This window comes from Diadema setosum, chromosome 5 (genome assembly GCF_964275005.1).
Source record: "Diadema setosum chromosome 5, eeDiaSeto1, whole genome shotgun sequence".
NCBI classification, from domain to species: domain Eukaryota; kingdom Metazoa; phylum Echinodermata; class Echinoidea; order Diadematoida; family Diadematidae; genus Diadema; species Diadema setosum.
The window spans coordinates 35,890,422-35,906,620 of NC_092689.1; positions in this window are offsets into that span (position 1 = coordinate 35,890,422).

Here is a 16,199-nt window from a genome sequence, read left to right on the forward strand (position 1 = left end):
AGCGAGACGCTATATACACCTGGCCCAGAGTTAATTTATTCAGTTCTCATTCCTACTTCAAGTTGGGTTATGCTATTGTAATCATTCCCATCTGCAGTATAACAAAACCAAAGTGAGGGAAAAGGGGAGAGAAAAACGAGAGGTGGCAAAAGGAAAACTGCATGCACAACTGCAATCCATGTCATTGCGTGTGACAGGTGAAGCAAATGTATTAGTTGTTATAGCAGTGGTTTATGAGCATAAACTGGCAAATAGACAGACAATGTCAAATATAAAAACCATCAATTTAATGTCAGAGAAGATGGTAAACAAGATGCATTGAAACTGTAACTAAATCGCTGCTCTTCTACTCGATCACGGAACGTCTAACTTTATATTCAACAAAAAAACAAATGTTAGGGGAAAGAAACAAATTTAGATATAACATTCTTAAATTAAAAACAAGAAAAAGAAAATGTCCACGTCAGGATTAAAAAAAAACGCCGCACGAACATGCATTATATTCTAGATGGGAATACGGTCTTGATGCAAAGGTCCAATGATTGTCTCATTACTTTAAAAGCAATCTATGGTTCCCTTACCATCACCAGTACCACACCACAATGACGTCTCTAAAATCAATGGTAGCACATTTATCATTGCATCATGCATTAACTCCCTTTGCCTAAACTACCAGTGGAACGTGTCATATTATATTGCGTATTTCGATCAGTAGTGATTGACTTTAAAGAAGAAAGATGATACAAAAAATTGAACGCTTACCACATTGCTTATAGGGCTATTCCAGTTTGGTACTGATCTGTTCTTTTCTCCCAGATGCCAGCAACATATATCACCTATGGCTAACTAGTGAAACAGCCATGACGAAAATAAACGACAGAGAACCCCGTCATAATCACTACACTTGGAAAGGTGTTGCCCGAAATTCCTCATTATGAAGCAATATCAAGTCACTTCCTTCCCTGCCTGTCTTTAACTCCGTTATTTGGTCAAACAATAACCTGGAATTCCAAAGAGATAAGCGAGACGCCATGCACCTGGACTAGAGTTAATTAATTCAGTTCCCATTCATGTTAGTTATGTAAACGTACACGTTCCTAAATATCCTGCTACAGTATAACAAGAACAAATGAAGAGAAAAGGAAAGAGAAAACGAATGGTGGCAAGCGGGACACTGAAGGGGCAATTTACAACATTAAGTGTGACAAAATTATTGAAGCAAACCCAATCTCCAAACTCCAATACAAAGCAAGGGAAATAGAGCAGCCGTGTTCACGGGTTACGTACACTTGATAAAATAATACGATAAATGACATCGGAGTAAAGCTGAACTGCCGAAAAAAAAGAGAAAAAAAGAAAGAACGGATAAAAGTCCTGCGGGGGTCGAACCTCTCACCTTCCGGTATGGCGTTATGAAGAACCAGCGCGCTAACCGATTATGCCACATGGCTGTCCTGAAGATCGAGTGCGAAACTTAAATCTAAATACTATTGTGACAGTGTCGACTTTTGATGGCGCTATTCAACTTCTCACAAGTGGCAGCGTGGATTCGATCAATATACAGTTGCAAAGAAAAATTGGGAATCGTTCCGTAGAGATTGCATTCTCATTTTCAGTTTTAAATTGCAAAATTGTCAACCTGATGAGGAGATTTGAAAACATAAAATGCATGATTACTAAAGCTTATTGTCTCAGCTACAACATATTTATGTTTCAGAGGAAATGGAGCAAAATCAGATGAGGTAAAGGTGCTTAAACGTTGTCAAGTCAATGCATGGTTTAAAAAAAAATCACCTCCCATAGACATAACACGTAAACTTTTCTGATTTTGAGTCTTTACCTTTAATCACAATTTCTAGTGTGATGACGTCATCATATTTCAAAACCATTACATGGACTTGAAAGGCAAATGTTCAAACTGCAACATATCTGAATTTGGGATAATATTGAGCTTAAACAACAGAGATACGAGCAAATGAATGTCAGAAACAGTACCTCAAAAAAATCAATTCCACTTTTTTCATCTAAAATGACGATATGATGACGTCATCGCGTTTTCCTGGCAATATTGATACCAGGAATGTTATTTACAATTCATATACTTTTGTAATATGCAATAGAAATATAGGGTCAACGGACGATTTAAAGAGCTATGGCGAAATAAACAAAGACATGTTTTTTCACTATATTTGCAGAAAGACGCGCACGTGGAATTTCAACTTTGACGCCAGTGCATTCCTTTGTTATAGGTCGAAATCGATCAGAAATCAATGGATATTGTTACTCAAAGTATCAGGAATCCAAATCAGTCAAAAAAATTGCATTTTCATGTTGCTTACGGGCTCTGCGCGCGAAATTGCGCGGACGGACGCGCACGCGAGAAAATGTTTGAAACGCTTAAAATTGTCTGAAACTTCGAGATTTCCCATTGGGAAGTCGTTTTGAGCCTTTTGAAATTTTGACGCGCGCTTACGCGCGCGTAATGATGACCTGTGTAACTAGCGTTAAAAAGTAAGATAGAGCGTGACCTGAACTTGATGTCCACCGAAAATGATACAGAAATGACATCTAGTTATGAAGTTATGATCGATCATGTGACAAGGTCCGAAAATCACAAAATGGCGCCTAGATGACGTCATAGATATGTTACTGTCATGAAAACCTTATTGTGGCTAGATTTTGTCATGAGACATGTTGACTGAAAATGTCATGTTATTTCGTAATGTCATTCTTGAGATATTGACGACACAAAATTGTCCAGAAAGAAAGAAGAATAAAAAAAAACGAGACATGAAAACTCGTCACATTGAGGACGAGTTAGGTGATACGCTTGTGGTCATCAGATGACAGTCATCTGTGATCGACAAAGAAAAGAATGTGATATAGGCACCTTGAAGTTATATTGAGCGTGCATGCGAAACCGTTTCTGTAACCACTCGGCCACGGGTCATCCACGGAAATGGTAAGACAAAAAAACAACAACAATGTATAGATCCCCCATGTCAGGGGGAAAGTCAATGCCCACTCAACTAACGTGGCCGTGTGAACATCTATTGCATTGCTAGACGGAAAAGCGGCCTTGTAACGACTGAGGTCGCTATGCCATTTCTGGCAACTTGGGAAAAATACGTCCCGCAGACATAAAACCTATAATCGGGTGGTTTTGATACCTTGCCTTTAATCACAATTTTCAATGTAATGACGTCATCAAATTACAAAACAATGACATCGTCTTGAAAGACAATTGTTCAAAGTACAACACCTCAGTCGTCGTCATTACATACTATGATCGCTTTGACAAAGTCAACCTGCAAAATTTGCTGCAGTCGAAGCAATGTGGTCTCCAACACACAAAAAAGAGGGATATGGCGTGTGTGTGTGTCTCTGTGTGTGTATAGGTGCGTTTATATACGAACGTGATTTCTACATGGACGAATATGTAATACAAAATTGAAGAAAAAAAAAACAGTAAAGTATCTAAGTATTTTGTTTCGTGATCTTGTGGGGTTCGAACCCGCAACCTCACGTCTCTGAGAAGTCGCCTTTAACCACTCGGCCACACGTCTCGACGGGAAAATATGGGGAACGTTATGGACTTGAAAGACAGTTGTTCAATGTATAACACATTCATCGTACGTTGTCAGTTTGCTACTGACACGACAATCTACCACATGAAGATGAGGCAGGTATTAGTACCTGTATGAAATTATTATAGGCATGGTTATCAAATTGCCCTAAAATTTCCTTATAATTGCCTTATTTTTACACACAGTTATGCTATCCCTTTAAACTCGTCACAGTTTAATTAGAATCATTAACATCATACATTAGTACCTTATTCAGTTCCATAGCTGATCACGTTTGCTAATCAATTAAGATTAATTGTCTAGAATGTGTTATATGGCCAACCTGTATACACACGTATATACACACACACAATGCTAAATGTATGTATCAAACATCTGTAACACAACTTTGAACTAACTGTAGGAATTATCGCTGCACTTTAATATCATCCATACTTTTTATCACTATCTGAAACTCCACAAAAACCACTAAATGACAAATAATCATCAATACAGAAGACTGAATACCTTTTTAAAAATGTATAGCTTGTTACATGTATAAATCAGCACAAAGTAACCACGACTACATTGTGTTACTGAATTGATATGAACAAATTTCACTTTGTTAAATATACTATATCAGTTTGAAAAGCCCAGCCTGCAAAATTTTGCAGCAGTCGAAGTAATGCAGTCTCCAACGCAAAACAAAGGTATACTGTGTGAGTGTGTGCGTATAGGTGTGTTTACATGCAAACGTGATTTCTACATGGACGAAGGTGTAGTACTCCATTGAAGAAAAAAAGTAAAAAAAAAAATTATTTTCTTTCGTGCTCTTGTGAGGATCGAACCCGTACGTGTGCAACCTCACGTTTCTAAGACGACGCCTCTAACCACTCGGCCATACGTCTCGACGAGAAAAGTAGAGGAACGTAAACTTATGTACGTGAAAGATGAATCAGGAATCGTTTGGTCCGCATTCCATTCTCATTTTCAGTTTTAAACTGCAAAATTGTCAACCTCATGAGAAGATTTCAAAGAACAAAATGCATGATTACTGCAGCTTATTGTCTCAGCTACAACATACTTAAATTTCAGAGGAAATGAAGCAAAATCAGCTGAGATAAAGGTGCTTAAACGTTGTCAAGTCAATGGATGGTTTTTAAAAAAATCACCTCCCATAGACATAACACGTAAACTTGTCCGATTTTGCATCTTTACTTTCAATCACAATTTAAAGTACGATGACGTCATCAAATTTCAAAACCATGACATAGACTTGAAAGGCAAATGTTTAAAGTACAACATATGTGAATTTGGGATAATATTGAGCTTAAACAACAGAGATACGAGCAAATGAATGTCAGAAACAGTACCTCAAAAAAATCAATTCCACTTTTTTTATTTAAAATGACGATATGATGACGTCATCGCGTTTTCCTGGCAATATTGATACTAGCAATGTTATTTACAATTCACATACTTTTGTAATATGCAATAGAAATATAGGGTCAACGGACGATTTAAAGAGCTATGGCTAAATAAACAAAGATGTTTTTTCACTATATTTGCAGAAAGACGCGCACGTGGAATTTCAACTTTGACGCCAGTGCATTCCTTTGTTATAGGTCGAAATCGATCGAAAATCAATGGATGTTGTTACTCAAAGTATCAGGAATCCAAATCAGTCAAAAAAATTGCATTTTCATGTTGCTTACGCCCTCTGCGCGCGAAATTGCGCGGACGGACGCGCACGCGAGAAAATGTTTGAAACGCTTAAAATTGTCTGAAACTTCGAGATTTCCCATTGGGAAGTCGTTTTGAGCCTTTTAAAATTTTGACGCGCGCGTACGCGCGCGTAATGAAGACCTGGGTAACTAGCGTTAAAAGGTAAGATAGAGCGTGACCTGAACTTCATGTCCACCGAAAATGATACAGAAATGACATCTAGTTATGAAGTTATGATCGATCATGTGACAAGGTCCGAAAATCACAAAATGGCGCCTAGATGACGTCATAGATATGTTACTGTCATGAAAACCTTATTGTGGCTAGATATTGTTATGAGACATGTTGACTGAAAATTTCATTTCATTCCGTAATGTCATTGTTGAGATATTGACGACACAAAATTGTCCAGAAAGAAAGAAGAATAAAAAACGAGATATGAAACTCGTCACACTAAGGACGAGTTAGGTGATACGCTTGGGGTCATCAGATGTCGGTCATCCGTGATCGACAAAGAAAAGAATGTGATATAGGCACCTTGAAATTATTCAGCGTGCATGCAAGTCCGTTTCTCTAACCACTCGGCCACGGGACATCCACGGAAATGGTTAGGCAAAAAAAAATGTATAGATATTACAGGGGGAAAAAGTCAATGCCCACTCAACAAACGGGGCCGCGTGAACATGTATTGCATTGCTAGACGGAAATGCGGCCTTGTAACGACTGATGTCGCTATGCCATTTCTGGCGACTTGGGAAAAATACGTGCCGTAGACATAAAACCTATAATCGGCTGGTTTTGATACCTTGCCTTTAATCACAATTTTCAGTGTGATGACGTCATCAAAGTACGAAACAATAAGCCAGTTCGGGGTTCCACTTTGAGCATGAGCAGAAAAAGGTCATCTGTACCAGCAGAGCATGGTGGTTTTTAAATTCACTGAGATAAGCATCTGTAATGTAATGATTATTCAACTGACCCCTATAAGTGGTGCTTGCCAGCACATCCACATGACAGCAAAAGCGGTGTCTGACAATATCAATAGAAAGAGATTGTTAATACATTCAATGCAAAAAAATGAAATGGATGCTTTCCAAAATGTCAATGGAAGGATCATTCTGGTCACCTGGTCTATGCAAGTTCATCCTTTGTTTGAACATGACTGATGAATTCCATAAATTGTTACGTTGGGCAAGCTCATGCCTTCTGTCGCTTGAAACTAGTGGAGTGCCTAATCAACTGAGAAAGAAGAAAGGTCATTTGTACCCATGTGCCCATGAGCTAACCCCGAACTGGCTTATTGACATGGTCTTGAAAGACAATTTTTCAAAGTACAACACCTCCGTCGTCGTCATTACATACTATGATCGGTTTGACAAAGTCAGCCTGCAAAAGTTTGCAGCAGTCGAAGCAATGTGGTCTCCAACACAAAAAAGAGGGATATTGTGTGTGTGTGTGTGTGTGTGTGTGTGTGTGTGTGTGTATAGGTGCGTTTATATACGAACTTGACTTCTACATGGACGAATATGTAATACACCATTGAAGAAAAAAAAGTAAAATAGCAAAGTATTTTGTTTCGTGATCTTGTGGGGTTCGAACCCGCACGTATGCAACCTCACTTCTCTGAGACGTCGCCTTTAATCACTCGGCCATACGTCTCGACGAGAAAATATGACGAACGTAAACTTATGTGTGTGAAAGATGAATCAGGAATCGTTTCGTCCACATTCCATTCTCATTTTCAGTTTTAAACTGCAAAATTGTCAACCTGATGAGGAGATTTCAAAGAATAAAATGCATGATTACTGCAGCTTATTGTCTCAGCTACAACATACTTTAGTTTCAGAGGAAACGAAGCAAAATCAGCTGAGATAAAGGTGCTTAAACGTTGTCAAGTCAATGCATGGTTTAAAAGAAAAATCACCTCCCGTAGACATAACACGTAAACTTGTCCGATTTTGCGTCTTTACCTCTAATCACAATTTTCAGTGTGATGACGTCATCAAAGTACAAAACAATGACATGGTCTTGAAAGACAATTGTTCAAAGTACAACACCTCCGTAGTCGTCATTACTTATACTATAATCGGTTTGATAAAGTCAGCCTGCAAAATTTTGCAGCAATCGAAGCAATGTGGTCTCCAACACAAGAAAGAGGGATATTGTGTGTGTGCGTGTATAGGTGCGTTTCTATACGAACGTGATTTCTACATGGACGAATATGTAATACACCACTGAAGAAAAAAAAAAGTAAAATGGCTAAGTATTTTGTTTCGTGATCTTGTGGGGTTCGAACCCGCATGTGTCATGGTATACCCTACTGTAAAGTCATGTAATGTCGTTGTGTTTCTACTGTCTTGTTCTCTCCTGTCTTTGTAAAAAAAAAAAAAAAAAAAAAAAAAAAAAAAAGTTTAATGTATTCACAAGAATCCTTTTGAGTGGTTCACAATTTACAAGCATGCTTTTCAGTGAACCTCTCAGTTCTTTCTTTTTTTTTATCCTCCAAACATAACTTTGTATTTTGCCGGTATGCATGTATAATTTCGTATTTGTTAACCATTATCTACCATGTAAAGTCGAATACATGCCTATGTTATATCTTCTGATACATTTCGTGTTATGTTTGACGCATAGGCGCCGGAAGTGGGGGGGCAGGGGGGGCGGCCGCCCCCCCAATCCAAAAAGTGGGGGGGCAAAACGCATTTTTGCCCCCCCAAAAAGCCCCCCCCAAAAAAAAAATAAGATAAAAATAAAAAATAAATAAATAAATAAATAAACAAATAAATAAAAATAGATAAAATAAGACAGATATGTATATAAATGAATAAACGCGAAAAAACATAGCTACAAACGGCAGTTTTTGGACTGTAAAATGTCAAAATTTCCAAGCTCGCTCGCTCCGCTCGCTCGCATTCAATCGCTATGCCATTCTCCTAATGTTGCTGCCAGTAATTGCCAGCAGTTGCGCCTGGGCCGCCCCCCTTAATTTCCAAAGCTAAATATATATATATATATATATATATATATATATATATATATAGCTGCAAACGGCAGTTTGGGGTCTGTAAAATGTTAAAATTAATCGTCAAATTTATTCGTTATGCCATTTTCCTAACGTTGCAGCAAGTAATTGCCAGCAGTTGGGCCCGGTGCGCCTCCCCCTTAATTTTCAAAGCGAAAAACATAGCTACAACGGCAGTTTTTGGACTGTAGAATGTCAAAATTTTCAAGCTCGCTCGCTTCGCTTGCTCGCATTGAATCATTATGCCATCTCCTAATGTTGCAACCAGTAATTGCTAGCAGTTGCGCCCGATGCGCCCCCATTAATTTCCAAAGCGAAAGATATAGCTACAAACGCCAGTTTCGGGACTGTAGAATGTCAAAATTTTCAAGCTCGCTCGCTTCGCTCGCTCGCATTGAATGGTTATGCCATTCTCCTAATGTTGCTGCCAGTAATTGCCAGCAGTTGCCCCCGATGCGCCCCCATTAATTTCCAAAACGAAAGATTATAGCTACAAACGCCAGTTTTGGGACTGTAGAATGTCAAAATTTTCAAGCTCGCTCGCTTCGCTCGCTCGCATTGAATGGTTATGCCATTCTCCTAATGTTGCCGCCAGTAATTTCCAGCAGTTGCGCCCGATGCCCCCCTTAATTTCCAAAGCGAAAGATATAGCTACAAACGGCAGTTTTGGGACTGTAAAATGTCAAAAATTTCAAGCTCTCTCGCTCCGCTCGCTCGCATTTTATTGTTATGCAATTCTCCTGAGTTGCTGACAGTATATAATTTGTCGTTTCACACCGTCATTCCATAATCCATGTAAGGAAAACTTACAATGTTGCTCAATGACTGCGATGTTGAATGTATCGCATTCCGTAATGTATTGTAGTCCCATTATTGCGCACGCACACACGCACATGCATACACACCGTCAAAATTACTTTTCCACAAGGTGCCCACCCCAATGTTGCGACCCACCGTACGCCACTTTACATTACATACACACACACACACACACACACACATATTATATATGTATATATATATATGTATATATATATATATATATATATATATATATATATATATATATATAAAGATGTGTGTGTGTATGTGTATATTGTGTAACATATGTATGGTCTATCGTGAGCCCCTCCAACATTTGCCCCCCCCCCCCCCCCAATCCAAAACTGCTTCCGGCGCGCCTGGTTTGACGAAAAAGAAAGAAGGAATGAAATAAATGAAATGAAAATGAAAATGAATGAATGAATGAATGTGTGCAACCTCACGTCTCTGAGACGTCGCCTTTAACCACTCGGCCATACGTCTCGACGAGAAAATATGAGGAACGTAAACTTATGTATGTGAAAGATGAATCAGGAATCGTTTCGTCCACCTTCCATTCTCATTTTCAGTTTTAAGCTGCAAAATTGTCAACCTGATGAGAAGATTTGAAAAAAAATAAAATGTATGATTACTGCAGCTTATTGTCTCAGCTACAACATACTTAAGTTTCAGAGGAAATGAAGCAAAATCAAGTGAGGTAAAAGTGCTTGAGCGTTATCGTCTATGCATGGTTAAAAAAAAAAAAATCCCCCCATAGACATAACACATAATCTTCGCTGATTTTGATATCTTGCCTTTAATCACAACTTCTAGTATGATGACGTCATCAAATTAGAAAACATCGACATGGACTTGATAGACAATTGTTCAAAGTATAACATATTCAACGTATGTCGTCAGTTTGGTATTGACTGGACGATCAAACACAGGAACATGAGGCAGCGATTAGTAATCTTCGCTGATTTTGATATCTTGCCTTTAATCACAACTTCTAGTATGATGACGTCATCAAATTAGAAAACATCGACATGAACTTGATAGACAATTGAAGGGGTCGATGCAATATAGTGCTAACCCACACAATGTTCATTTTGAGATAATCGCTGTTGAATGTTTGGAAAGTCCATACATTGTATATTGATAAAACATGAATGCATGCATTTTTTACCATCTTATTGGTTGAATTCAAATATGATATTTTCACGGAGGTTAGAGTGAAGGATAAGGATTATGAAAATGCTTAATCGTGTCATTAATTCCCAATCAATGACATCCCTACTATAGGCATATCATAATTTCTCATCTAAAATCAATGGTCTATAGGATTCATGCACCATTACTTGTATAGTGCATAAACTTTGCTTTTTAAGCTTTGAGTGAAACGTGTCAGAGCATAATTCTGTAATTCCATCAGCAGTGATTGACATAATGAAGAAGAAATATATATCACATTGAACGCTTAGAACCTAACGGGGGGGGGGGTATTATAGCATGATACTCGGTTTTTTACTGCCCAGCTAGATGCCAACAACATCCATCACTCACGGCTACGCATAGAGAAACAGCCATGGCGAAAATAAAACTTTGCTCTCTCATAGGCACAATGACACAGAACCCCGTCAAACACACTTTTCTTGGCAGGGATGGACATGAAAAAGTTCATTACTAATACTAAACAGCGTATGCATTCCATTCATGTGGAGCTAGATACCTCTATAGCAACATAAAGCCTGTCTTCAACTCCGTTGATAGAACAATGACAACCTGAAATTTCAAAGAGATGAGCGAGACGCTATATACACCTGGCCTAGAGTTAATTTATTCAGTTCTCATTCCTACTTCAAGTTGGGTTATGTTATTGTAATCATTCCCATCTGCAGTATAACAAAACCAAAGTGAGGGAAAAGGGGAGAGAAAAACGAGAGGTGGCAAAAGGAAAACTGCATGCACAACTGCAATCCATAGCATTGCGTGTGACAAGTGAAACAAATGTTTTAGTTGTTATAGCAGTGTTTTATGAGCATAAACAGACAAATAGACAGACAATGTCAAATTTAAAAACCATCAATTTAATGTCAGAGAAGATGGTAAACAAGATGCATTGAAACCGTAACTAAATCGAACATATTCAGATATAACATTCTTGAATTAAAAACAAGACAAAGAAACATAATGTCCACGTCAGGATTAAAAAAAAAAAAACGCCGCACGAACATGCATTATATTCTTGATGCAAAGTTCCAAGGATTGTCTCATTAATTTAAAAGCAATGATTCCCTTACCACCACCAGCACCACACCACAATGACGTCTCTAAAATCAATGGTAGCACATATCATTGTATCTTGCATTGAATTAGCTCCCTTTTCCTAAACTACCAGTGAAACGTGCCATATTATATGGTGTAATTCGATCAGTAGTGATTGACTTTAAAGAAGAAAGATAATGCAACAAATTGAATGCTTACCACATTGCTTATAGGGCTATTCCAGTTTGGTACTGATCTGTTCTATTCTCCCAGATGCCAACAACACATATCACCTATGGCTAAACTAGTGAAACAGCCATGACGAAAATAAACGACAGAGAACCCTGTCAAAATCACTACACTAATTGGAAAGGTATTGCCCGAAATTCCTCATATAATATGAAGCAATATCAAGTCACTTCCTTCCCTGCCTGTCTTTAACTCCGTTTTTGTCAAACAATAACAACCTGGAATTCTAAACAGATAAGCGAGACGCCATACACCTGGACTAGAGTTAATTAATTCAGTTCCCATTCCTGTTAGTTATGTAAACGTACACGTTCCTAAATATCCTGCTACAGTATAACAAGAACAAAATCTAAATGAAGAGAAAAGGAAAGAGAAAAAGAATGGTAGCAAGCGTGGCACTGTTTCAAGGGGCAATTTACAACATTACGCGTGACAAAATTAATGAAGCAAACCCAACCTCCAAACTCCAATACAAAACAAGGGAAATAGAGTAGCTGTGTTCATGACATCAGAGTGAAGCTGAACTGCTGAAAAAAAGAAAAGAAAAAAGAAATAAAAGGAAAAAGTCCTGCGGGACTCGATTAACTTCTCTCCTTCCGGTCGGGCATTATAAACACGCAGCGTGCTAAGCGATTCTGCCACACGGAAGATCCGAAGATCCTGTGCGAAACTTAAATCTATCTATGTATGCTATACACAACACAAATTTACATTGATATTCAGTTTTTTGGCGATATACGTCAAGTGACTGATAGCGCTGTTCAACTTCCCACGAGTGGCCGCGTGGATTCGATCAATATACAGTTACAAAGATAAATCGGGAATCGTTTCGACCAGATTCCATTCTCATTTTCAGTGATCGACAACGAAAATAATGTTAAGTGGCGACTTGAAGTATAATATAATATTGAGAAATATTCGTGAAGTCCAATTCTTTATGCAGTCCTACATAATTCAGATGAAATTGTTTCTGTCATGCAACCAATTGAAAATTTCGTGTGGTGTCGGCGTGTCCAAGTAAGTTGATTGGAAAGGATATGTGAATGAATATTTACCAATAGGTCTTTATATTGTAAAAAAAAAAAAAAATCAAACATGGCCATGCGGTCTTTTAAGAGCCATCTTCACTTTAACATTTGTAATTTCAAGTCCAAGTTGCCAGTCAAAGCAATGTGGTCTCCAACACAAAACAAAGGGATATTGTGTGTGTGTGTGTGTGTGTATGTGTGTGTGTGTGTGTGTACGTTTACATGAAAACGTGATTTCTACATGGACGAAGGTGAATACTCCATAAAAGAAAAAAAGCAAAAGATGTAAGTATTTTGTTTCGTGTTCTTATGGGGTTCGAACCCGTACGTGTGCAACCTCACGTATCTTGTGACGTCGCCTTTATCCTCTCGGCCATACGTCTCGACGAGAAAATATGAGGAATGTAAACTTATGTATGTGAAAGATGAATCAGGAATCGTTTCGTCCACATTCCATTCGCATTTTCAGTTTTTAGCTGCAAAATTATCAACCTGATGAGGAGATTTGAAAAAATAAAATGCATGATTACTGCAGCTTATTGTCTGAGCTACCACATACTTAAGTTTCAGAGGAAATGGAGCAAAATCAGCTGAAATAAAGGTGGTGAAACGTTGTCAAGTCAATGCATGGTTTAAAAAAAAAATCACCTCCCTTAGACATAACACGTCAACTTGTCTGATTTTGAGTCTTTACCTTTAATCACAATTTGAAGTATGATGGTAAGTCTTCTCGAACTAAGAGTGTGGAACGGAAGCTTCTACGTGAAAGATGAATCATGACGATCACCCGTGACCGACACATCTTTAAAGGGATCAGTTATTAGAGGTGGAAGACCTCGTGCCAAGATATTGTTTCAGCAATTCCAAAGCAATGATACCCTTACATTTAGGTATACCATAATTTCCCTCTGAAATCATTGGTATTATTCATGTACAATTGCTTGCCTTGTCCATAAACTTTGCTTTATAAACTTTCAGTGAAAGGTGTTATAACTTAATTCTGTAACGCCATTAGCAGTGATTGACTACATAAATAAAGATATATCAAATTGAACGCTTAGCGCGTATAAAAGGGGGATTTTAGCCTGATGTTGTGTTATTCACTGCTCAGATACCAACAACACTCATCACCTACGGTTACGTATAGAGAAATAGCCATGGCGAAAATAAGGTTTTCCTTTTCTTTGGCAGATAGACACACAACCCCTTTGAACACACTATAATTGACATGGAGGGACATGAAAAAGTTCATTACTACTACTAAACAGTGATGCCTTCTACTCATGTGGCACAAGATACCTCTATAGCAGCATAAAACCTGTCTACAATTCCGTTATTGGGTCAAACAATAGCAACCTGGAATTTCAAAGAGACGAGCGAGACGCCATACACCTGTCCTAGAGTTAATTTATTCAGTTGCCATTCCTGCTCCAGTTGAGTTATGTAAATTATTTTCCGACCTGTCTTGTGCAGTGTAACAGGAACAAACGTAGAGAAAAGGAAAGAGAAAACGAAAGGTGGCAAGCGGGGCACTGTATATCAAGGGGAATTTACAACATTACGTATGATAAATGAAGCAAATCCAACCTCCAGCCTCCGACAAAAAAAAAAAGGGAACTTGAGTGACTGTGTGTCGTGGGGTAATGACATCGGAATGAGGCTGAACTGCCAAAAGAAAAACAAAGAAAGAGAGAGAGAGAGAAAAAAAATAATAGCGTCCTGCGGGTCCCGAACATCTCGTCCTAAGGTAGTGCATAATGACCATGCAGCGCGCTAAGCGACTATAAAGCCACACGGCTGTCCCGAAGATTGGATGTGAAATTCATATCTTTATATCATTTACAACATGAAAAAGTTCATTACTACTACTAAACAGTGATGCCTTCCATTCATGTGGCACAAGATACCTCTATAGCAACATAAAACCTGTCTACAACTCCGTTATTGGGTCAAACAATAACAACCTGGAATTTCAAAGAGATGAGCGAGACGCCATACACCTGGACTAGAGTTAATCAATTCAGCTCCCATTCCTGCCAGTTATCTAAACGTACATGTTCCTACCTATCCTGTTACAATATTACAAGAACCAATGAAGAGAAAAGGAAAGAGCAAACGAAAGGTGGCAAGCGGGACACTGTAACAAGGGGCAATTTACAACATTAAGTGTGACAAAATTAATGAAGCAAACCCAATCTCCAAACTCCAATACAAAACGAGGGAAATAGAGCAGCCGTGTTCACGGGTTACGTATACTTGGTAAAATAATACGATAAATGACATCGGAGTAAAGCTGAATTGCCGGAAAAAAAAAAAAAAAGAAAGAGAAAACTTCCGCGGGAGTCGAACTTCTCGCCTTCCGGTATGGCGTTATGAACACGCAGCGCGCTAAGCGATTACGCCATATGGCTGTCCTGGAGATTCTATGCGAAACTTAAATGTATGATAATACTGTCGTGACAGTGCTGACTGAGATGGCGCTATTCAACTTCCCACAAGTGGCCGCGTGGATTCGACCAATATACAGTTGCAAAGAACAATCGGGAATCATTCCGTACAGATTGCATTCTCATTTTCAGTTTTTAACTACAAAATTGTCGACCTGATGAGGAGATTTGAAAATATAAAATGCATGATGACTGCAGCTTATTGTCTCAGCTACTACATATTTATGTTTCAGAGGAAATGGAGCAAAATCAGATGAGGTAAAGGTGCTTAAACGTTGTCAAGTCAATGCATGGTTTGAAAAAAAATCACCTCCCATAAACATAACACGTAAACTTGTCTGATTTTGAGTCTTTACCTTTAATCACAATTTCTAGTATGATGACGTCATCATATATCAAAACCATCACATGGACTTGAGAGGCAAATGTTCAAAGTACAACATATCTGAATTTGGGATAATATTGAGCTTAAACAACAGAGATACGAGCAAATGAATGTCAGAAACAGTACCTCAAAAAAATCAATTCCACTTTTTTTATATAAAATGACGATTTGATGACGTCATCGCGTTTCTCTGGCAATATTGATACTTGGAATGTTATTTACAATTCATATGCTTTTGTAATATGCAATAGAAATATAGGGTCAACGGACGATTTAAAGAGCTATGACGAAATAAACAAAGACATGTTTTTTCACTATATTTGCAGAAAGACGCGCGTGCGGAATTTCAACTTTGACGCCTGTGCATTCCTTTGTTATGGGTCGAAATCGATCGGAAATCAATGGATACTGTTACTCAAAGTATCAGGAATCCAAATCAGTCAAAAAAATTGCATTTCCATGTTTCTTAAGCGCTCTGCGCGCGAAATTGCGCGGACGGACGCGCACGCGAGAAAATGTTTGAAACGCTTATAATTGTCTGAAACTTCGAGATTTCCCATTGGGAAGTCGTTTTGAGCCTTTTAAAATTTTGACGCGCGCTTACGCGCGCCTAATGATGACCTGGGTAACTAGCGTTAGAAAGTAAGATAGAGCGTGACCTGAACTTTATGTCCAGCGAAAATGATACAGAAATGACATCTAGTTATG